The sequence below is a fragment of the Leucopleurus acutus genome (assembly GCF_964270905.1).
Source record: "Leucopleurus acutus genome assembly, chromosome: 21".
Classification (NCBI taxonomy): Eukaryota; Metazoa; Chordata; class Mammalia; order Artiodactyla; family Delphinidae; genus Leucopleurus; species Leucopleurus acutus.
Genome location: NC_139163.1, coordinates 26,845,727 through 26,867,452, shown reverse-complemented (window position 1 = coordinate 26,867,452; position 21,726 = coordinate 26,845,727).

Here is a 21,726-nt window from a genome sequence, read left to right as displayed (position 1 = left end):
AAATATATAATTTGATAACATTTTAATAGCTGCATAATATTTTATCCTGTGTATTTAATATCTTCATCCCCAAATCTCTCAACATTTAAATTATCTTCAATTTATTACTATTATCAATAACACAAAAGTGAATATCCTTGTATGTAAATCTTTATGTACAGTTTTGTTTACTTTTAAACACTGATTTCATAGAGAAACTATTAAAAAATGAATAGTTGAACTTCTTAAAGTTTTTAGTACATTTTTCCAAATTGTTTCTCTGAAAAGTTGTACCTATTTATCCTCCCACCACAAATTTGAAAAAGTACTTATGAAAATTTATTCTCTGCCCGTTTTATGACTGAGAGTGGAATTATGTCATTCATTTACTCATTCAGTAAACTGAATACTCATTAATGGAACAGTTATTGCATAAACACTGTATATACCCAGATCTGCTCTAGATTCCAGGGAATCAAACAGTCTTATATTTGCTTTATTTTTAATTTTAATAGTAAGTAGCCAGGTTTTTCATGTATGTGTTGATAACTTGTGCTTCTTCTGCTGTGAGAAGAAAACTTGTGTTTTTTCTTTTCTTAAAAGAGTAAGAGTTGGTGTCTCCTATATGAAACCAAAGCATAACACCTGAATTGAAGTTAAGTGCAGGAATATAAAAGAAACACAATTCCAGCTCAGTTAAGCAATGAAGAGTTGAAGTTGGCTTCACCTATAATTTGTATAAAACACATTTTGGGGGTTTTATTTTACTTTTGTTTTGCATATTGTTTGGACCAAGAACCTTACTTTAAAATGATTACCAGAGTATTATTAATTGAACCCATTTAATGATGGGAACTCTTTACAGAATCCTGAAGAAAAGATCATCTCATGGAGAACCTTGCTCTTTTTGCTTTAGCAATATTTTTCCAGCCAAGGAGATAATCGTCTTAGCGTTGGGCATCCTGTCTTTGGAATTTGTACTTTTCCGACCTCAGTCATACACTGCTTGTGAAATCTTTCTTGATTTATATTAATGTTTATCACATGTCTATTTTTTTGCCTAACTCACATAAACTCTTTGGGAAAAATTATGTTATATATGTGTTTTTGTTATCATAGTGCTAAGAGTAAAATAGGCATTCACAAATTGTTGAATAAACTAATTATTCGGAAAGAGAAGTTAGAAAGATAAGAGGCAGAGTCTTATAATACTGAACAAAATAGATGTCAGACATCATTTTGATTCATGAAATTAAAACATACAAAGGCTATGTGATACACTAATCATTTATCTAGTGAATGACAGAGCCAGGCAGTTTGATGTAGGACACAAATCTCTAATGAATAAAGTTCAGTGAAGTTCACTGTTATACATACAAGACAAAAATGATTGAGATTACTGAAATGTCCAGGCAGTGAGCATAATACACAGTTTCTATTTTTGCAGTTTTTTAAAACCAAATTCATCAGCTTGAAATATTAAAGTAATTATTGACATATATCTAATCATAAAAAGCAAAACTAAATTTATATTTTATTTCTTCTTCATTTTGACTACCCTTTCATATGGACCCACAGTCAAAGATTGTGAACCAATGAATATGATAAAATAAGCACCCTGTATTATTCATTAATTATCATAGAGCCATATTTAAGGAAGGATAGGATATTTCTCAATGGTATAAAATTACACTATTTTTGTTTGTTTTATTTTTAAACACAGGTTCTGGTTACACGGGATTATCTTATTTAAAAATTTATTAAACTTCATGTTTATGATTTATTCAATTTTGTGTTTCATACTAATAAAATTTTAATAAATTATATAAAAGAAGCTTTTATATCACTTGAACTTCAGTAAAACAATGAGAACCTAAAGAGTTTATTTCTTTTTTAGTAAAAAATTAAAATGTAAAACAAGCTTGTTTTATTTTCCTATGTTTTTATTGAGTATAATATCAGATAGTATAGTTGCATAAGTTTTAAGTATACAGTTCAATGAAATTTTCTAAACCAAACACACCCATAGATCAAGAAATAAAATATTCCCAACACCTTACAACTTCAAACAGTTCCTTGTGTCCCCTTGTACTATCCTGACTTGAAACTCCAAAAATTGTCTGTTTTTAAGATATATATAATGACATATATATCATTAATACATATCATTTTGTATTTGTTCCCTTTGTCAACATTATATTAGTGAGATAATGCTATTCATATATTTGTGTGAAGCCATAATTGTTCTTTTCCATTGCTGTGTAGTATTCCTTTATATCATTATACCACACAATGTACTGTCTATTCTACTTCTGGTAGATATTTGGGCTGTTTCCAAATGGTGCTCATATGAACATTCTTGTACATGTCTTTTGGTGAGGACACACACACACACATCTGTTGAGTATATACCTGGGAATGGAACTGCTTAGTCAAAAGCTCCAAAATTATACAAATTTAAAAATAACAGAACTGAAAGCATATTTAGGAATGAGGAAAAATTACTAGGCAATTATAAGATTCAAAATGGTATCCCCAGGGAACAGATTTTCTCAAGTGTATAGCTCAAACTAGCTGGCAAATACCTGTGGCAGCTTATTTTAGCATCACCACTTAGCCCTGGAGGGATATTTACATTTCTACCTGTGCAAGATTGTCTCCATTTAAACAGACTCTGAAGTAGGTCCTATGCTCCCGAAGCAAATTAAAAATGAAATCCAGGAAGAACTGACAGACTGTTCCCTAGAACTCTGAACAGCTCTAATTACATTACAATACGTTTAGATGGTTTAGCACAAAATAGGCTACCTGTCTTTTGAGAACTGAAACCTGAGTAAAATTTCCCCAAAGTGCTTCTCTTCATGTGCTCAGTGAAGCGTCAACATTACCCATTAATGTTGTAGGAACAACTGTAGGGGTTTTTTTGTACTACTTCATTCACTGTTGTGTTTGACTTCTGTTTTTACATTTGGTAATGTGTACAGTTTCACAATGCTGATTCCGTACCTGAATTTCTGAGCTTTACAATTTAAGTCATCCCCATCATCAATGCCTTCATCTTTGCAGTCACCCAGAGTACAACGTAAGATTCTAATTCATCAGCCACAAGCTGGGCAAAACCCCAATCCTAGAGGAGCAGAGAGATGAGAGAAAGGGAGCACCCAAGCAGGAGAGTAATCTGTCAGCTTCCTCAACTCCTGCCAACAGGAACTTCTCTGAGAGGCATGACTAACTAGCTGTCCCCAGCCTGCCTGCAGGAAGCCCACCGCAGTGCCTGTTCTGTGCTACAGTGTGAACAGCAGGAGCCCCGAAGCTCTCCAGATCATCTAGCCCTGCTTCTTTAACATAAGCATCCTGTGTGACTTATCCTGAGAGGAGAGACATACAAATAAGACGGTAATAAACGAGCAGAGCTGTCGCAGGCGGTAATGTATGTGCAAAGGTGTCTGTGGGGATGTCATCGTTACTGCCTAATTTGCGTGGCTTTCTATAATCATTTCCATTTATCTGCTATCTAGTTAAAAGCTACTAGTTTATCCATTTCTACATGGAGATCCATTGTAAGAAAGCACTTCTCTTTGTAAAGTAAAATCCATTCTTCCCTGTTCCCTAGAGTGAACGATCAAAGGTTAAATTATTTTCTAGACAGGCGCTCCGCACCGCTGAACAACTCAATCTGTGTTCTTTCATCTCCCCACCTCTCACACACTGTGGGATTCTGTGCTAGTTCATTAGCTGTTTACAGTCAGGGCTCCCTCTTTTCTAGCAGGCTCTACAACTCCAGAATGGTCTTGGTTTGGGCTCCCTTCTCCTCATGACTTCTTTTTCTGTTTATGTTGTAAATTCCAAGTGGGGATAAAAAAGATGGAGACCTCGTTTTTATTTGCAAGCAAAACTGCATTCTGCAATTCTTATTTTTTTTGATGGGGAGGAATTAATGGTAGGTTTTAGAGGCCACTATACTAGAGCTATTTAAATTTAAATTAATTAAAATGAAACAAAATTGGATAGTTTGTTCCTCAGTCACACTGGCCACATTTCAAGTACCCAATTGTAATGGATTCATTGCTACCTAATTGGACAATATGGATTACAGAACATTTCCATTGTCACAGGAAGTTCTACTGGATGGCACTGCTCTGTTCTACTGAAAAGTCAAATCCTTTTAAATAAGAGCATCCTTATAGCCTAGTATACTGTAGGAACTTTGTGAAAAAAGTAAACCTACTTTAATAAAAAGGTCATTTGCACAGATTCGTGGTTGCCAAGGGGAGGGATGGATTGGGAGTTTGGGGTTAGCAGATGCAAACTATTATATATAGAATGGATAAACAACAAGGTCCTACTGTATAGCACAGGGAACTATATTCAATATGCTGTGATAAACCATAGTGGGAAAGAATATAAAAAGAATGTATACATGTATAACTGAATCATTTTGCTGTACAGCAGAAAATAACACAACACTGTAAATCAACTATACTTCAATTTAAAAATAACTAAAAAAGAAAAAAGAACTCCATCTGATACATGAATGGCAGAGGAATGGAACTGATGTCCTGGCAATCTGAACTGCAACCCCTTGGGATTTTCTAGTTAGGAAACATTCCTTCCATCTATAGAGATCTTGAGAAATTATATGTAATTAGCAAAACAATGTAAGGAAGAAAATAAATGACCTGGTTACTGAGAAATGAGAGATTCATGCCAATAACCATTCAGATACATGCCAATAACTAAATAATACTTCAAGACAGTGAAATAAGAAATGCCATCAGGAAGCACATGATTAATTGCTGGATAGATTGTAATTGTTATATAAGAAGTCTGAAGAATGAGAGGATGAATGTGTGGGTGATCACTGAAAGAACCAAAGCCCTGTACATCATTTTAGTGTGAATGATGTCATCAACACCTTCCAGTTGTGGTGACAGATGTGGAGGTGATCTGGGTACACCACCATCAGTATCCCTTTCACTAAGCAAGATTTCAGAGATCTTCAGTCTAGACGTCTGAGTCCTTCCCTGCTTCCTGTGTAACTCCCAGTATTGAATACTCTTCCAGAAAGGACCCTTTTTCCTGATGGAGAAATCCCACCTTCTCAAAAGATTATGGTAGCTCAGCGATCCTGCTGGGATCAATGAAACAGTCTTCACCACCTCTGCACTGGGCTCTCTGGTCATCACCACCAGAAGAGCCCAGGCCTAATTCCCAAGGGTCCCATCCTGCAGACATCATGGAGACTGCCCACTCCCATAAAGGATTTAATTAGCTCTGGCAAAGGAAGGAGGGAGGATTAAGGGCTGATTAAAGAGCTTACAGAAAATAGATATGATTAGAATAACCCCCTGGAAACCCAAGGCTGCATGAGACAAATCTGCTGCGCAGACTGTACTCTACCAGCACCACCGCTCCTGCATGACTTACAGCAAGAGGTCACCCTGGAAAGTTGGCGCCAAGAAGAGGTGCTCCATGTGAAACAATTTAAGGAATGAACAGAAACACACACAATATACCTTTCCTCAAAAAGAAAAATGGAAGTAATTGTTCCCCACCATTTCATGAAGAAACAAAATAGGAAGTGTTTATGAAACATGATGCATGCAAGTTTTTTCTAGGTAATATTTTATTAATTAACATTTATTTACCAAGGTAAGCAACTACTCTAACAAGCTCCCTATTCAAAGTCTAATGTTAGAATCAGAGTTAGCAGACACTACACAGAAGGCATGGTGTGGTCTCAGCCCCATCTTTAACACCTCTATATACATTTGATATGGCACTAGGGGGCAAGTGAGAATGCTAATTCCTAGGAGGGAGAAAACTTGCCACTTAACAAATTTCTTTCCCAGACTTGATCACAGCCCCCAAAGCATTAGATGCCCAGAAACATTTCGTGCCACCTTAAGTTGTCAGAAGTAGAAGGTAGCAGAGGGCAAAGGAGGGCAGAACTCCAATCAGCTTTGTGAGACCCCTGGCAGCCTGGTTTTTGCTTTAAGGGACCACAGTTCAAATCCAATTAGCTTCTATTACACAGGGCAGGATCTTGATGAGCTTGTAACCTTATCAACAGTCCTCTGGGGAGATGTAGTGAAGTTATTTGAGTATAATTCATCCAGGCAACAAATTGGCCCATCACTCAGCTCACAAATCTGTTGACCAGGCTGCCAAAACAGGAAAGGCATTCCCTTCCGTAGAAAGCTTCCTCTATAACTATGCTAATTGTATGGAAAATCAGAGTCCTTTGGGAGTAAAATAATAATTAAAAAAGTAAAAACAGATGTGATTTTATAAAGTACCAGGTATTGTTTTTATATATTCTTCCAGCAATTCTGCAAGTTAGCAGTTAGTCACATTTTATACGTGAAGGAGACAAACTCTGAGACGTTAATACAATTTTTAAGTTATACAACCTGTAAATGAAGAAAGTCATGCTCAAATTTAGGTCTTTATTGTTTGAAAGGAGAGGCTCTGTCTATTGAACCACATGGTTCCCTTATCTTCTGCTGTGAAAATGAAGTTGTAAACAATATGAAGTCTAAGAAAGAAACTTCTGGTGTTTATGATGGGAGAAGTTGGTTTGATGGTTTGGGTTTTTCTGAACATGGTTTAATGAATCATCTCCTACTTGCTTGACATTATGTATCTTAAGCAGAAAGTGTCTTAATTTCTGATCACAAGGAAACAGCAAATTCCTCTCTGCCACAAGTTTCAAATTAGGGTTTTTCAATTACTGTGATATTCTGAGAGCCTGGCATGGGCTACAATGGGAACAGGATGTGATTATCACCCCACAGAGCAACATGAGACGGTGCTTAGGGCCAAGAAAAGAATCAAATGCCAGACAGGAAGGCCAGCTGGATCTATCTGAGGGGCAGGAGAGAAAGAAAATTCAGTATTAGGAAACACCAAGGGCTTCCTTGTGAAAATCCTAAGATTATCTGTAACATAATTTTAGGATTATATTACTTGCATCTTGAAGATGCAAGTAACTGAAGGTATTGCATGAGTACAGAATTAAGGAATAAAATACTTATAAGGAATAGTAATTATCATCATAATCATCACCATTCTTCCTCTTCTTCAGAATTTTCACAATATTGATATATTGTATTCCAGCAAGCACACTGCAGTATAGAACTCTGAAGCCAATTTATTCCTTACTAACTAAATTAAAATTTTATTTCCTAAGAACTCTGAGTATGTTTACCCATTTGCTCTTTCTGTTTTCTACTCCAGGGTCTCCTATTAAGGCTGTGCTAATTGTGGGCTAAGTCTCAGCGTGATGTATAAGGTGACTTCCATTCTGACTGGCCTGGTATCTGTTATGATTGTCTGGTACCTTTGCCATATGGTTTGCCAAATATTGCAAACATCTTCCCTTTTCAGTGGTTATTGAATGTTCAACACAGTTACTCCATACCTCTTAATTTTTTTTAAATCTCAGAATTTTTATTTTTTACTCTTGTCTTGGCAATCTGAAAGAAAACTTTGGCTCGATCTTTCTGCAAACTAACTCAAATTTACATATTTCAATGTTTCTAACCTGTGACCCTTCTGCTAGTTAGTTCTATTTATTTTATTGTTGCAGCATCATTTCAGAATTTCATTTCTAATAACTGATTACTGCTTTCACAGCATTTCCACCCTTTCTCCCTCTCTTCTTTCTCACTGCTTTTCTCTTTCCTTTTTTTCTTATTACATTACCTTCTATCTAAGAATTAAAGGTCTACTTAGTTTATATTTAAAACTTAAATGTAATATAATAATATAATGTAATATATATGTGTAAAATACAATGCAATAACTTAAAATGTTTCTTAACAGGATAACTGTTTCCTTAATGACTATTCCTTGTGTATTAATTTCTAAGCTCTATATTCATAGTAATTTTTTTCTCAAACTTTTTGTGAGTGAGGTTGTCTGACCAATTTTTTCTTAAGTCTTTTTAAAATTGAATTTGTTACAATATTGCTTCTGTTTTTTTTTTTATGTTCTGGCATTTTGGCTGCAAGGCATGTGAGATCTTAGTTCCCTGACCAGGGATTGAACCCACACCCCCTGCAATGGAAGGTGAAGTCTTAACCACTGGACTGCCAGGGAAGTCCCTATGTTTGACCAATTTTTGTCACTAGAGAGAATTTCCTCAACTTTGGGGAAAATCTCAGTTTTTGTGGCGGTCAACAAGGATTCCAGTTATGTGGCCTTTGCCCCTGGCATAATGGAGGGCAGAGTGAGGAGATTTGTGTCAGACAGACTGTCCTTGCAGAATTGGAGAAAGTACATTGCCTTTAGAGGCCAAGTAGGTAAAGTGAATATTCTAAGCTGATTTTTTAAAACTGAAGTTTAGTTGACTTATATTAGTTTCAGGTGTACAACACAGTAATTTTATCTTTTTGTAGTTTATATTCCATATAAAGTTATTATAAAATACTGGCTATATTCCCTGTGCTGTATATTATATCCTTGTAATTTATCTAATACTTTATACCTAGTACTTTATACCTCTTAATCCCCCTCACTCATTTTGCCCCTCCCCTTACCCCTCTCCCCTCTGGCAACCACGAGTCTGTTCTTGGCATCTGTGAGTTTCTTTCTGTTTTGTTTAGTTGTTTCTTTTATTCTTCAGATTCCACATATAAGTGAAAACATACAATATCTGTCTTTCTTTCCCTGATGACCAGTGATGTTGAGCATCTTATATAGTAAGGATTATTGGCTACTGGGGAGAACTGTAAAGTGTATTATGCCCACATTTCTTTCAAATTAAAAAAAAAAGTTTTAACTTTTTTTTTTTTGGCCAAATGAAAAAGTCTCCTGTATTGATAAGGACTGACCCTCTCTTGTCTCATTTATGAATCCTACTTTGTGGTCTGCGTGGGTTTCCCAGTGTAGGATTTTCCTGTCCCTATAATTTATGCAGGACAATATTCTAATTCTACAGCACTAGAAGCTGCTTTGAGAGCCTCCTGGAAGAATTCCTAATTATTTTGTGAGAAGTAAACTTGACTTGTAGTTTTATCCTAAGGGCAATACTGGTACAAATATGAAAATGCATCCTTGACACAATTTCTCAACAACAGCTATTAATTACTGCCTGGGTATGGCAAACTGAAATATTATTTAGTATCTATCCATTTCTGTCTTACGCTACCTGTGGGAGAATTATACTCACCTACCCTAGTAATGTTGGGCTTGGCCACATCTTTGGCTATTGCAAAGATATGTCGCATTGGTACAGAGGCCTTCTAAATGTATCTGCGCTGTTTGCTTATGCTCTTTTACTCCCCCATTCAAGCATGAGAAGAGAATGCCCCAGGCAAATGCTGCTCCTTTAGCCTGGATCTTGGAAAACAAGCATATATAACAGACCTGAACTCCTCCCTCCCCACCCCAAAGCTTAGAAAAAAGCCACTGCAGATCTATGAGCATGAAGTAAATGTATGTTACCGTAAGGCACTGATTGTGTGTACTGTAACAAAGTTAACTAATATGAAATTTGGTACGAGGAATGGGGTGATGCTGTTAAACAACAACAGCAAACACCAATAAAACTAAACTAAAATATGTCATTGGCTTTAGGGCACAACAGTGAATGGCAAGGAAACTATTATAGAAAGTTGGGGGAAAAAACCAATCCATGCTATTATAGAGACAGACAATTGATTTAACTGCCTGTTGCAGTATCTTTAACGTACTCAAAATATCTGATGAACTCCCGTCTTTGGTTGATGCAGTAGGAAGCGAGAATGTTGGTAGATGAGTTGATTGTTACTAGTAGGGTAAGAAAATGATATTAACTCAAAGGAAAACAAACAAACAAAAAAGGTTTAACCTATTTGAAATTAGGAGTGAGAAGAAAGAAAGAAAATCTATAAATGTTGTCACTTGCAGGGCTGAATGATACAATTACCTCTCCTGGTCAACCACTCAAAGATCAAATTGAGAACATCTTGACTGAGAAAGATCTAGTGAGATCAAGTTCAACACTGGAGCTGAGAGCAAAGAAATAACAAGGGCATGACAGTAGCATCTTTTAAAGGACCCACAGATTGGATTAATCTGACCCAAGATTATCCTTTCAGCTGGTCAAAGTGACTCATAATGGGTTTTTAGACCACGTTCCCACAGACACCCAAGAAACTCAAAGTCATATCAGAAACTCAGAGTCATATTTTGCAAAGAATTCTTGTTAAGGACATTTGCATATGGAGCTGATGAAATAAAATAGGTAAGAATAAGCCAAACCCAACCAAACCAACCAACCAAAAACAAACAAAAACACCAAGATTTGATAAATGCATTTCCAATCTGGACTAAAAGGTACCATGACTCTTTGAGATGTAAAATGACCCTTGGGCACTCAAATTTTAGACCAGAAGAAAGCAGGCTGAGATGATGTTCAGCCACAGTGGACATAATATTCTCTGATGCCCTTTTCAGATGTGTCCAGGGAGAAAAATGAAAACGGAAGAAATTTCCAAGGGCAGAGTCAAGAGCTAATGGAGCAGAACGGAATAATCGTCACTCCCAGGGAGTAAGAATGGTGTCCAGTCAGTGCTCTACCAGCTGAAAGGGGAAACTTGCAAAGTTTGTCCTGCTAGATTTCAGAATTACTGTGGATCAGTGAATACTACATGCCTCCCATTCTTACCCTTCTGAATATGAATGGTTCTTGTGGTTATCTTGTTCCTGTTCCAACATTGTATGCTGTGTGCTATGAGAGCAGATAACTTGACATTTTAGGTCAGAGGTCTCTGGATCAAGAGGACCTATATCTGGAACCAATAAAAGGACTATCCTGAGGTCCTGGATTTCGAGCCTGATGGCGTGTTCGAGTAGAATTTTGGAGTTTCTTTATTGAGGATAAGGTGAATGCATTTTATATTTTGAATCAAGGGACTATTTGTGACTAAAGGGGAAGACTGTGGTAGATTTTATTATTCAACTACTTACACTGTTTTCTTCCTATCCTGTGTGGATTGGAGTATATTTCCCATCCCACTGATTTGAGGCTTGGTCTTGTGACTATCTTTGATAAATGGAATGTGTCCCAGTTCTTAGCACAAGCTTTGGAGGTATCACATGTTTGCACTCACCTTGTTGTGCTCCATTCTTTGGTCATGAAAATAGGACACCCCAGATAGGATGTGCTATATATTCATAAATGATGTGCTCCGGCCTGGGTCCTGGAATTTAAAAGTGTTTAGAGAGGACTTGAACCTAACCCACATACTAAGCTAAGATTCCCTAGCCAACCTTCATATACAAGAGAAAGAAACTGGTGTTAACTGTTGCAAGCCAATGAGATTTGGGATGTGTTTGTTGCCACAGCAAAAGCTGATTAACACACCAGCCTACTAGCCCATGGCCCATTCTTTGAACTGGATTCCAGTAACTAAGTCCTTATTACAAGTTTCTGCCAGGAAGACTCACCTTATTTTGGAGAATCTTCTGTTCATTTGTATATGTTTGTAAGTTTCTCCTTTCTGTTGAATTTTACGTAATATATTTATATCTTTCAGAAATCACTCTTTCAGCCTGGGGGTAGCATTCTTTCATTCTTCCAATGTTACTATGAGTTTATTCTTATATTTTCATTTATTCTGCCTTTTCAATGGAATTTTAAGAGGAAGGAATAACTTGTAAATTTAGTTGGACCAAGTCCATCTGATTAGATTCTCTTTAATCCCACTGGCATTAAAAATGTGTACCATAAGGAGGTTTGCTAGATTAGGGGGACAACTCTTGTGAAGGTTTACAAGCCTTGATAAAGTGGTATTTTAACTGGAGGCAGTGTCAAAAATACTTGAGAGAATGTATATGTTTTGGGGGGGTGGGGGCACCATGGACCCATAGTATTTCTCTAATAACCCCACAGTAGTCCACGGACCCCAAACAAAAATTCTCTGATACAGATGCTCTAAAATCCAAGTGGTTTGATACAGTTGATGAAATATGAGATTACAGCCAAATATAATAGGTCCTATGCACTAGTTAAGGCACATGTTTTCACTATGAATTGATGAAACAATTTAAGATATAAAAGAAGAATCCTTAGGAAATTTATCCCGAATAAATTGAGGCCAAAATATGCCAGGAGCTGTAAGAGCCAGAGAGAAGTTCTTGAAGGAGTCTAATAGCATGGAGGACCAGATGCCATTAAGAATTCTTATAAATACACTGCTATTTTTAGTAGCTGTTGCTCCTGAGACCTTTTACTCTAAGCTGTAGATATTCATATTATTCTGCAAGTTTCTCTGCAAATTAGACAACTGCCCACCAGAATTTTCTCTAGGTATTATATAGTTTGGAGCTCATAAAATCACAGGCTGGAAATGGACTTTCTGAATCCATTTAGCATCCTCCATGCCAGCAATTCTAGGGCTCTCCCTCTACCTCCTGCCCTGCACTGCAAGGCTAGGAGGAGTTAGTGAGCATGCTTTCAGCTTAGCATGATTTGACAAGCACTGTCTGATCTGTCCCCAATTTGCATGTACATGGACATCCACATGGCTTGAATTATCATATCATTCTTTCAGAAAACTCTTGGTGAATATTATCAAGTTATTAACTCTATTGCCATGAAAAAAGAAATAAACTGATTCCAAATCTTTTAACCTTCTAGGGTGCAGGGCAGTTATTTAGTTTCTAAATAGAATTATTTTCTTCTAACATCTTAGAGTAAGATTGGCAGCACTGGAACTAGCTTTGTCACCAGTCATGGTACACTAACTGTGGAGACCATTCTCCAAGATGGCCCCAGAGATGGTCCTGCCTCTTAGTGGTCAACTGCTTGGTATAGTCCCCTCTTACATTCTACCAGATTAGGTCTGTGTGAGCAACACAATAAGGAAAAAGTGATGGTATGTCATTTCTGAGATTATAAAAGACATCACAGTTTCTGTTTTGACCGCTCTGTCTCTCTCACTTGCTCTGGGGGAAGCCATACTGTGTTGCGGTGTTTTGGAGAAGCCCACGTGGGAAAGAACTGGTGCCTTTTGCTAATAGTCACGTGGGCATATGAGTGGGCTTGAAAGTCAATTGTGTGGCCTCAGTCAAGTCTTCAGAGACAGCACTCTTGGCCAACAGCTTGCTACAACTTCATGAGAAACTATGAACCAGAATCACCCAGCTAAACCAAGCTCAGATTCCTGGCCCTTAAAAGCTCTGTGAGATAATAAATATGTGTTGCTTTAAGCTGGTACACTTTGGGATGATATGTTATGTGACAGATAACTAACACACGAACAAAGCCATGGAACACCTCTGTGTCCACTTTCCTACCTATAAAATAATATGACATACTTTTACCTACCTCACAGAAATAGCTTCTAAATAAAATTATAATAATAAACTGTATTCGGAATACTTAACCATTCAGAAAGAAAAATATTCTTTAAATCTAAATTTTTACCATTCCAAATAGAAGCCTTTTAATTAATTTTTCAATCATCACGTTTGACACCATCATAACATTTGTCTGTTGAAGAAACTTCGCCATTTTTTTTATAGTCAACCAACAAAAATAGTATATGCATTTACCAATGCAATTATATTTTACTTTCTCCCACAGGGGCACAACAAACTTGTGTCTCAGATGTCTTCATATTCAGACTTTAATTACATTTGGTCTTTTGCAAGAAAGAAGAGTATCAATAGGGTACTTTACTTATCACAGGCCTTCATTTCTAGACAACCTTTAGTCCTGATGGGATACCTCAAGACTTAGTGTCAAATTAGTTTTGTTTTTGCCTTGATTGAAGTAAACATTTATAGAATTTAAACTCTTGAAAGTCAGCTGGAAAGCATCTGAAGACAGATGTTGTTCAGCAGTCAAGTGATAATTTTTCATGAGTCATGACTTGTTCATATAACCTCTCCTAAAAATTCTTTGGTCTATTCCAAGATATTTGGTAATTTCTATAGCTTTTAATTGTTTTGCCTGACATGGGACAGGCAATCTTTTTTTTTATACACATTTATTTATTTATTTTTGGCTTTGTTGGGTCTTCGTTGCTGCACGGGGTCTTTCTCTAGTTGTGGCAAGCAGGGGCTACTCTTCGTTGCAGTGCGCGGGCTTATTATTGCGGTGGCTTCTCTTGTTGCGGAGCACGGGCTCCAGGCACACGGGCTTCAGTAGTTGTGGCTCGCGGGCTCTAGAGCGCAGGCTCAGTAGTTGTGGCACACAGGCTTAGTTGCTCCGCGCCACGTGGGATCTTCCGGACCAGGGCTCGAACCCGTGTCCCCTGCATTAGCAGGCGGATTCTTAACTGCTGTGCCACCAGGGAAGTCCCGGGACAGGCAATCTTTTTGCATGTGTCTCAATGACAAGGGCATAGAGTTTTGCCTACTTGTGGGTATCTTCCCTTTGTTTTTCCTGTCATGTACACTTTTATATCATGAATTTATGCCATGAAGATCTGTTTCTCTGCTCGTTTGTATATACAATGACTTTTCATTTTAATGCAGCATCACTGGCACATCCAATGTGCCATTTCTCTGAAAACATTTTAAGCTAAATGTAGAAATCCAAATGTAAAACTCAGTAATTCTTCGGTACTATTAGTGCAAATATTACAATAAGATGATCATTAGGTAAATAGATACATTCTATCCTTGTATAAGTTTATAAATACAAACAACAGTTCTATCAAGATGTTCTTCTTTTAAGAATGTTAAAATTTTAATAAAATATGTTGTAAATTGAGGGAGTAATATAGTGACTACCTACCCCATAAGGAGCACTTTCGCGTAATCCTTTCTTTAAGCTTACCAACAGCCCTTTTGGCTTCCAAATGAGGAGGCATGTTCAGGCACGTAAGAGGTAAGAAAGCCACTCAGAATTTAATTCTCATTTTTCCCCTTCAAATATTGTGCTCATTCTAGCACACACTGCTGCTTCTCAAATGATCTTATTGATTTTACTGTAGTCTTTAGCAGTATCAGTGAGAACAAATTCTGTTTGCTTTCAGCTTGGGAAATGGAAAAGGATCTATACTCCTGCTGCCGTCTCCATAATCACTCTGTAACTGAACTCACACTCTGTGTGCAAGCCTTTCTGGATAAAACTTCACACCTTTTCATTTTAAAAAGCTGTTCTAGCTTTGGTTTCAGAGAGTGGTGAAAAAAGAAATGTCAAAGTGATTACCAGCAGGGAAATCTAAGAGTTTTCTAGAAAATAATTAATTTCACTCACTATAACTCAAAAAAGTATCCAAAATGCTGGTTGTTGATGGAAGATATTGTCTTTGAACATCTTACAGATGAGATGCTGTTGTGCCTAAAAAAAATCTGCACGTGTGAACCAGGAAGTGCTAGATGTAATGCACTTGCTCATAGAAGCACATGTGTAACAAAGAAAGAACTTTCATTCTGTTGCCTCCATTCCCAGGATTTCTCTCCAGTTACTTAAATAAAATAGGTTTTAATTAAAGGGACTCTCTACAGGGAGACTGCATGATTCAAATAAGGATGAAATTCCACAGAGACACCTTAGCAATTTAGGGTGACATGTCAGCTAGAGTTAAGGAACCATTTTTCCAACCAGTTAGCTGCTGCTTTATTTAACTTTCTGGTCAACCCATACCTATTACAAAATCTAACCGTACATCTACTTTTATATCTTAATTTGCCTGTAGAAAATATGATGGAGCTTTTTCTGAGGATGATTAAAGTTATCATGTGCCTTCCAGATGCAATGAGGGCCTTCTCTAATTTTGGTGTTTAATTTGAAACTTCATGTTAATGTCTCATCTTTTTTAGACTAAAACTTTGTGTGCCTACCTCAAAAATATTGTAGAATTTCCCCCCAAATAAAGAAAATGCCATAAAACAAAATAATTGTATAAATAATTTTGATAGTAAACTGCCAATACTTAAAATAGATCAGACTATAACGTGTTATAATTTGTTGAAGTCAGCTTCTGTACTAGTTGAGGAAATTGAGTTTAGTCTAAGTAATATGTTATTCAACCACATACATTTTTAAAATGATGAACGTACTCTCTGTTGATACCTGCTCCTCCGGTGATTTCGTCAAACCTCATGGCTTTAAATGTCATACGTATGCTACTAGCACCCAAGTTTATATTTCCAGGCTGTACCTCCTCCCTGAACTCCGGACTCAGATGTCCACCTGTCTACTGGGCATCTTCTTTGTGACGTATACTAGGCATCTCAAGTTGATTATATCCAATACGGAGGCCCTGACCTTCCCATCAAAGACCGCCCCTCTCCGTCTGCCCCATGTCACTGAATGGCAATTCATTCTTCTAGTTCTCTGCAACACAAAATGTGCAGTCATCCTTGATGACTCTCTCTCTCCCTCTCATAAGCAAATACTATTAGCTCTACCTGCAAAATAGATACAAATAGTCCTTACCTCTTACTACCTCCACCGTCCCTACCCTTGTTCATGTCAATATCAAAACAGCCTGAGTGACTGTGTTAAAATCCAAGTCAGCTTATATCCCACCTCTAATCAAAACCTTCCAAAGGCTTCCCCTTCCACCCAGAGTAAAAGCCAAAGTCCTGTGGAGGTTATGGAACGTGTACCCATCCTTTCACATCCTTCCCTCCCCCCTCATATTGCTAACCCCTTCTATAGACTCCTGCTATTTATACTTGTACTTACTCTGTTCTGGTCTCACTGGTTTCTTGCAGTGAGTCCTTCAAATGCGCCAGGCAGGGTCCCCTACCACATGCATTTGCCTCATCCTGGAACATTTTTCTCTCAAATACTCATGTGGCTAGCTCCCTGTCTTCAAATCAATGCTCAGATGTCACTTTCTCAGTGGGGCCTTCTCTGACACTCTCTTTAAAATTGCAATCCCAGTTCCAGCTTCCTTATCACCCCTTTCCTGCTTCATTTGCTTCTCTAATTAGAATGAAAGCTTCATAAGGGTAAAAATTGTGTCTGTTTTGCTCAATAATGTATACATAGTACAAAGGACAGTGCATGGCATATAATCTGTATTCAAGAAATAACTGAATAGGTGAATAAATGAGTGAATGCTTTTTGTTAATTTCTAGGAATCAATGAATACATTAAAGCCTTAGAAAAATATCTGAGCAAGATGCCCTCACTTATCATATATATATATATATGGTTCATATATATATATATGATCATTACCCAATAGGAAATGTTTTTTGGATATGAATTGCTGTTAATATATTAGTGACTTTTTGGTTACTGAATGATTTAAAGGCTATGGTACCACGTAAACAGTTTTTTCATTCATAAAGTGCCAAAGTCATCTCAGGATCGAATGCCAGTCTGGGCCATATCAAGGTATACTTTCTATCTTTTAAAGAAAATGATCAGGAATTACCTTCTTTGATAGTTATGGTTTAAAAGGATGCTGTAGATGGTGGTGGAGAGATGGTAGATATCTGACTGACATTCTCAGTTACAGATTAGAGGAATTATAACTCATATTTTTTAAAAATATGTTTAGGTCTAATAAGGGACAGCTGCAGAAATCCACCGGACACTTCCTTAGAATACTCAAACCCTAGCCCCTACTTAAACCATCTACTCAAGTGATTTTTACTGCATCATGTCAGAGCATTTATGCAAGCGGTTAACTTATTTATAAATATAGAAATTTAAGTAATTATGAATAAGTTGTGATGTCTCTTATGGAAGGAGTCTGTTCCATATTTCTCTGAACTTGACAGAGGACTTGAGACTCAGCACTCAAATGATAGCTGTTTGATTGAAAGCCAATCAAAACAAAGAATATGAATATTTACTTGAGAAAACTCTGTCAATTATTTGTGTATATAAACACAATGTAAAATGTTTCCTTCATTTTATTGGTTTAATGCCATGCTGCTCAGTGCTGTCCGTTTTTCAGCATAAATTCCTAGCAGGCAGGACTTTTGGCTGCTGAACCTTTCTCTGAACAGAAATATGTGCAAAGCGAAGTTTAATAAATGCCATTAGACAATGACTGTCTGTGTTTAATATTTATTGAGCACCAACAGGGACCTTGAGACCTTGGTCCAGGATGAAAAGCTTTTAAGAAGTCTATACCTAATTAAGAAAAACATGGTCCCTGCTCACAAGAAGCTTATCTGCTAAAACAGACAACAGTGGTGTGGGTGCACAGAGAAAATTAATTTTTTTACCTAAGTGCAGCAAACCACCACCACCTTTATGAAACTGCAGGATTTATCTCCTTCTCTCTTAAACTTGTTTTCTTTGTGAGGGCCTCATGTTAAATGCCTGGCAAAGAATGAAGGCAGAGGAGGCTGGAAAAAGGACAGGGGAATGAGGCAATGAAGAAAAGGGATGGTAACAGATGGTGAGGCAGTAGGCTATATGGCCTGAGGGAAGGAGCAGTTGCAGAAGAAATTCCTGTAGAAGAATTCCTGTAGCTGGTTGCTGTGTTTTCTGTATTTTAAAATAAGTATAATGTACCATCATCATCATGATTAATTAATATGTAAGTTCAGGTTGCAAAAGAGACCAAACAGGAATGAATCAAACATTGATTTTTTTTTCTTTTATGCATGCTAAAAAGCACAGCTGTGACAGAGGGCAGGACTGGTATGGATTTAAAACATATCACAGTTTATTAGGAATGATTTCATAATGCATCCGTATTTATACTACCAGAGATTAGAGAACTGAGAATAAACTGGGAAATAATAACAAACTATGGTTCCGTTTATACTTCCAAAGCACAAATTATTATCTGTTAGTTTATTTTTGTTCCATATCTTAAATATAACAGGGTCAGCACAGGAAAGTTTTGCTTATGTGTGGAAGATACGTCTAGTTGTATAATAAAAATGTTTGATACAGGAAATTTTTCGATTCAATCAAGAAAATAAATTTAGTCCCCCAATTTACACGTGCCAAAAGTTATCTTTTGCCACATCAACTGGTATTTGATTTTTGTGTGATAATTGCATTCCTGGTTTCCCAGTTCAGGATGACAGTGAATGTAGGGAGATAAGATGAAGAGTGAAAATCCAAAGGAAAGGCTGGAAGTGAAGTTTGGGAGAAACCAAACAGATGTTAACCTCCCAAATTGCAGAGAAATAAGAGGCAGAGACAACAATCATTTTTCAAGGAGAAGGAAAATATCAAGATATCAAATATCAAAATATCAAGAAACTAGCAAAGGAAGCAAACACACAGTCATGTTCCTGAAGCCAGTGATTCTTGGGCAGAGTTGCTCTTAGATTAAAATCATAAAAGGCACTGCAATTCAGCTCATACCTACCCACAGGAACACGCGTGTGCACACACACACACAACATCCCTCACACAGTCTCACTTACACTGAGTCAATTAAAGAAAATAATATCCGAATAAAGTTGAGGAAAAACCACCCATCCAAGTATATTCAACAAAATGACATTCTTTTGCCACAAAAATTCCTTGGGAGGATGAAAACCCTTTCGTCACGTGCCTGAATTCTCTGTTGCTGGTTCCTTTGTTAACTGTTTCCTATTTCTAATCACTTTACTTTGCCATCAAATTCTATTGTTTCAAGGTCTTTCTCAAAAGCCACCTCTATGATCTTTTATCTGATTCATCCGAGCAGATGTGATTTCTCCTTTGACCCCTCAATATTTTGTTTCAATGATTCATATGAAATGTATTATATCCCACTGTACATTGTTATTATTTTTCTATTTGTTCACTCTTCAATAGAATAGAAGATCTTTAAAGTAGGGCTTATTCATCATCGTGAATCCTGAACTGTTTATCATCAAATACCTGCATCTAGTCAGGAGTCAGTAAAATTTTGTTGTGACATTTGTAAATGTGGAGGAAAAGATTTGGCTTTAAACGCACACCTGGAAGATCATGTGTACCATCATCCTCTTACCTGTGTCTAGATTCGTCCACTTGATAATCCTTAGGTACCCACTGTAGTGAAGGCCCTCAGCTATTACTAATAATCTATAGAATAGGACTAGTAAGATATTTTGGATACGTTATGGACCAGGAGATAAAAATAAATACTTCTCTATACATTTTGATACTTAAGCAAATATTTTACTGTAGAAACGTGTAACTTTTCTCTTTGGGAAAAAAGCATTCAGTGAGGATCAAGATATATAATTCCATTTGAATTTCATGTACGTCCTAGAACTGTCTTTTTCAAATTCACCTTTTCTCCTGCGATACATCTATGTTGTGGATCTGATTGCTCACTCTCATTTCAGGCTGACACGGGCTTGAATCATCTCAAAATATTTATTAAGCTTTCAATTTGTGCCAGTCCCTACAAGGTGTACAGAAATGAATCAGACACAAATGTTATTCCTGAAGGCTTCCTAAGGTAGTAGGGGCTCAAGTCTGCTTGAAGAAAGAGTTAAGTGCCATGAAAGTTGCAAGAGGATGGGGGGAGAAGGTGGAGGAGGCATTTGCCTTGAGTCCTGAAGGATGGGTACACTTTTATAAGAGAAGGGGAAAGAATGGTCCATTGAGGAAGTAGCAGCTGTCATAGGCAAAGGACTCTCATATTTGTCTCCCAGGCAGAAACATACCTGAATGTGTCCAGGAGGATGCCTGCTCTCTAAAACTGGGTCCACGTCGTCTTTCCTCCATGGAAGGTGGATTATAAATCATTTCTTCATCGCCTTCATTCTCCTGTCAAAGGGGACACTTTATTTTTTATTAATTTTTATTGAAGTATAGTTGCTTTTACGATGTTGTGTTAGTTTGTGCTGTGCAGCAAAGTGAATCAGTTATACATATACCTCCTCTTTTATAGATTTCCTTCCCATTTAGTCACCACAGAGCACTGAGTGGAGTTCCCCGTGCTATACAGTAGTTTCTCATTAGTTATCTATTTTATACATAGTAGTGTATACATGACAAAAAAGGGGCACTTTAAATGTTAACTAAATCCATGACTACAGAGTAACTGGAACTCTTAGAGGACAAAAAAGTGCAAGATAAACCCAGTAAGGTGAGGTGATCTTTCTGTCTCTAACCTCTCCAATCTTTTCAGCCTTTTAGCAGTAAAGATGTAGAATTTTTTTTTTCTTTCTTGGGGAAGGGGTGGGAGGTGTGAAGCAATAAAAACCTATTCTGTGTTGCTCTGGGAAGTCTCTGTTCAGTGGTTAGTAGCACATGGCTGGCACCTGAGATTGAGGGTTTGGGGAGTTAACCAGAGTGCACTAAAGCTTGGAGGAAAGGCTCCCTTGGGGAATTAGATGCTTTAGTGGGACAATGAAATTTCATCGACTGAGAAGGGATAAACAAAACCTTTTACCAAAGGTTCTGGGAAGTGGAAAGAGCACTTGGGAGAACTGTGATGCAGGGGAAGATACTGTATAATGTGTCACAGAAGGAAGCAGCTCTCTCCTTTCTGCCATGGTCTGCCTGAACCCAGACCAAGTGCCTACACCCAAACCCTGGTCTGGAGGACCCTACTCTTCCTGTCTGGTGTCCCCTCTCTTCTGTTAAGACTCTGGGCTGGCACCTCTACTGTCATGGCTACTTAAGGCTTCGAGCTGCTAGAGCACCTCCTATGGTGCAATGGTACTGACACTGAGCAGGGCCCTGTGGGGCTCCTGGGCACAAAAGCCTTTCTGCGTCCCCGTTTCTTGATTGCGGGGAAATAGGCTTCATTCAGCCTCTGCGATCTTCCCTCAGTTACAAGGAGCAGGTTCAAACAGTTGCTAATTAGGGAAGGGAGGGGATGCAGAGACAAGGGAGGAGGAGTCAAGAAACAATAGTGCAGCCTTGGAGCAGGGTCCTGGTTCCCCCTC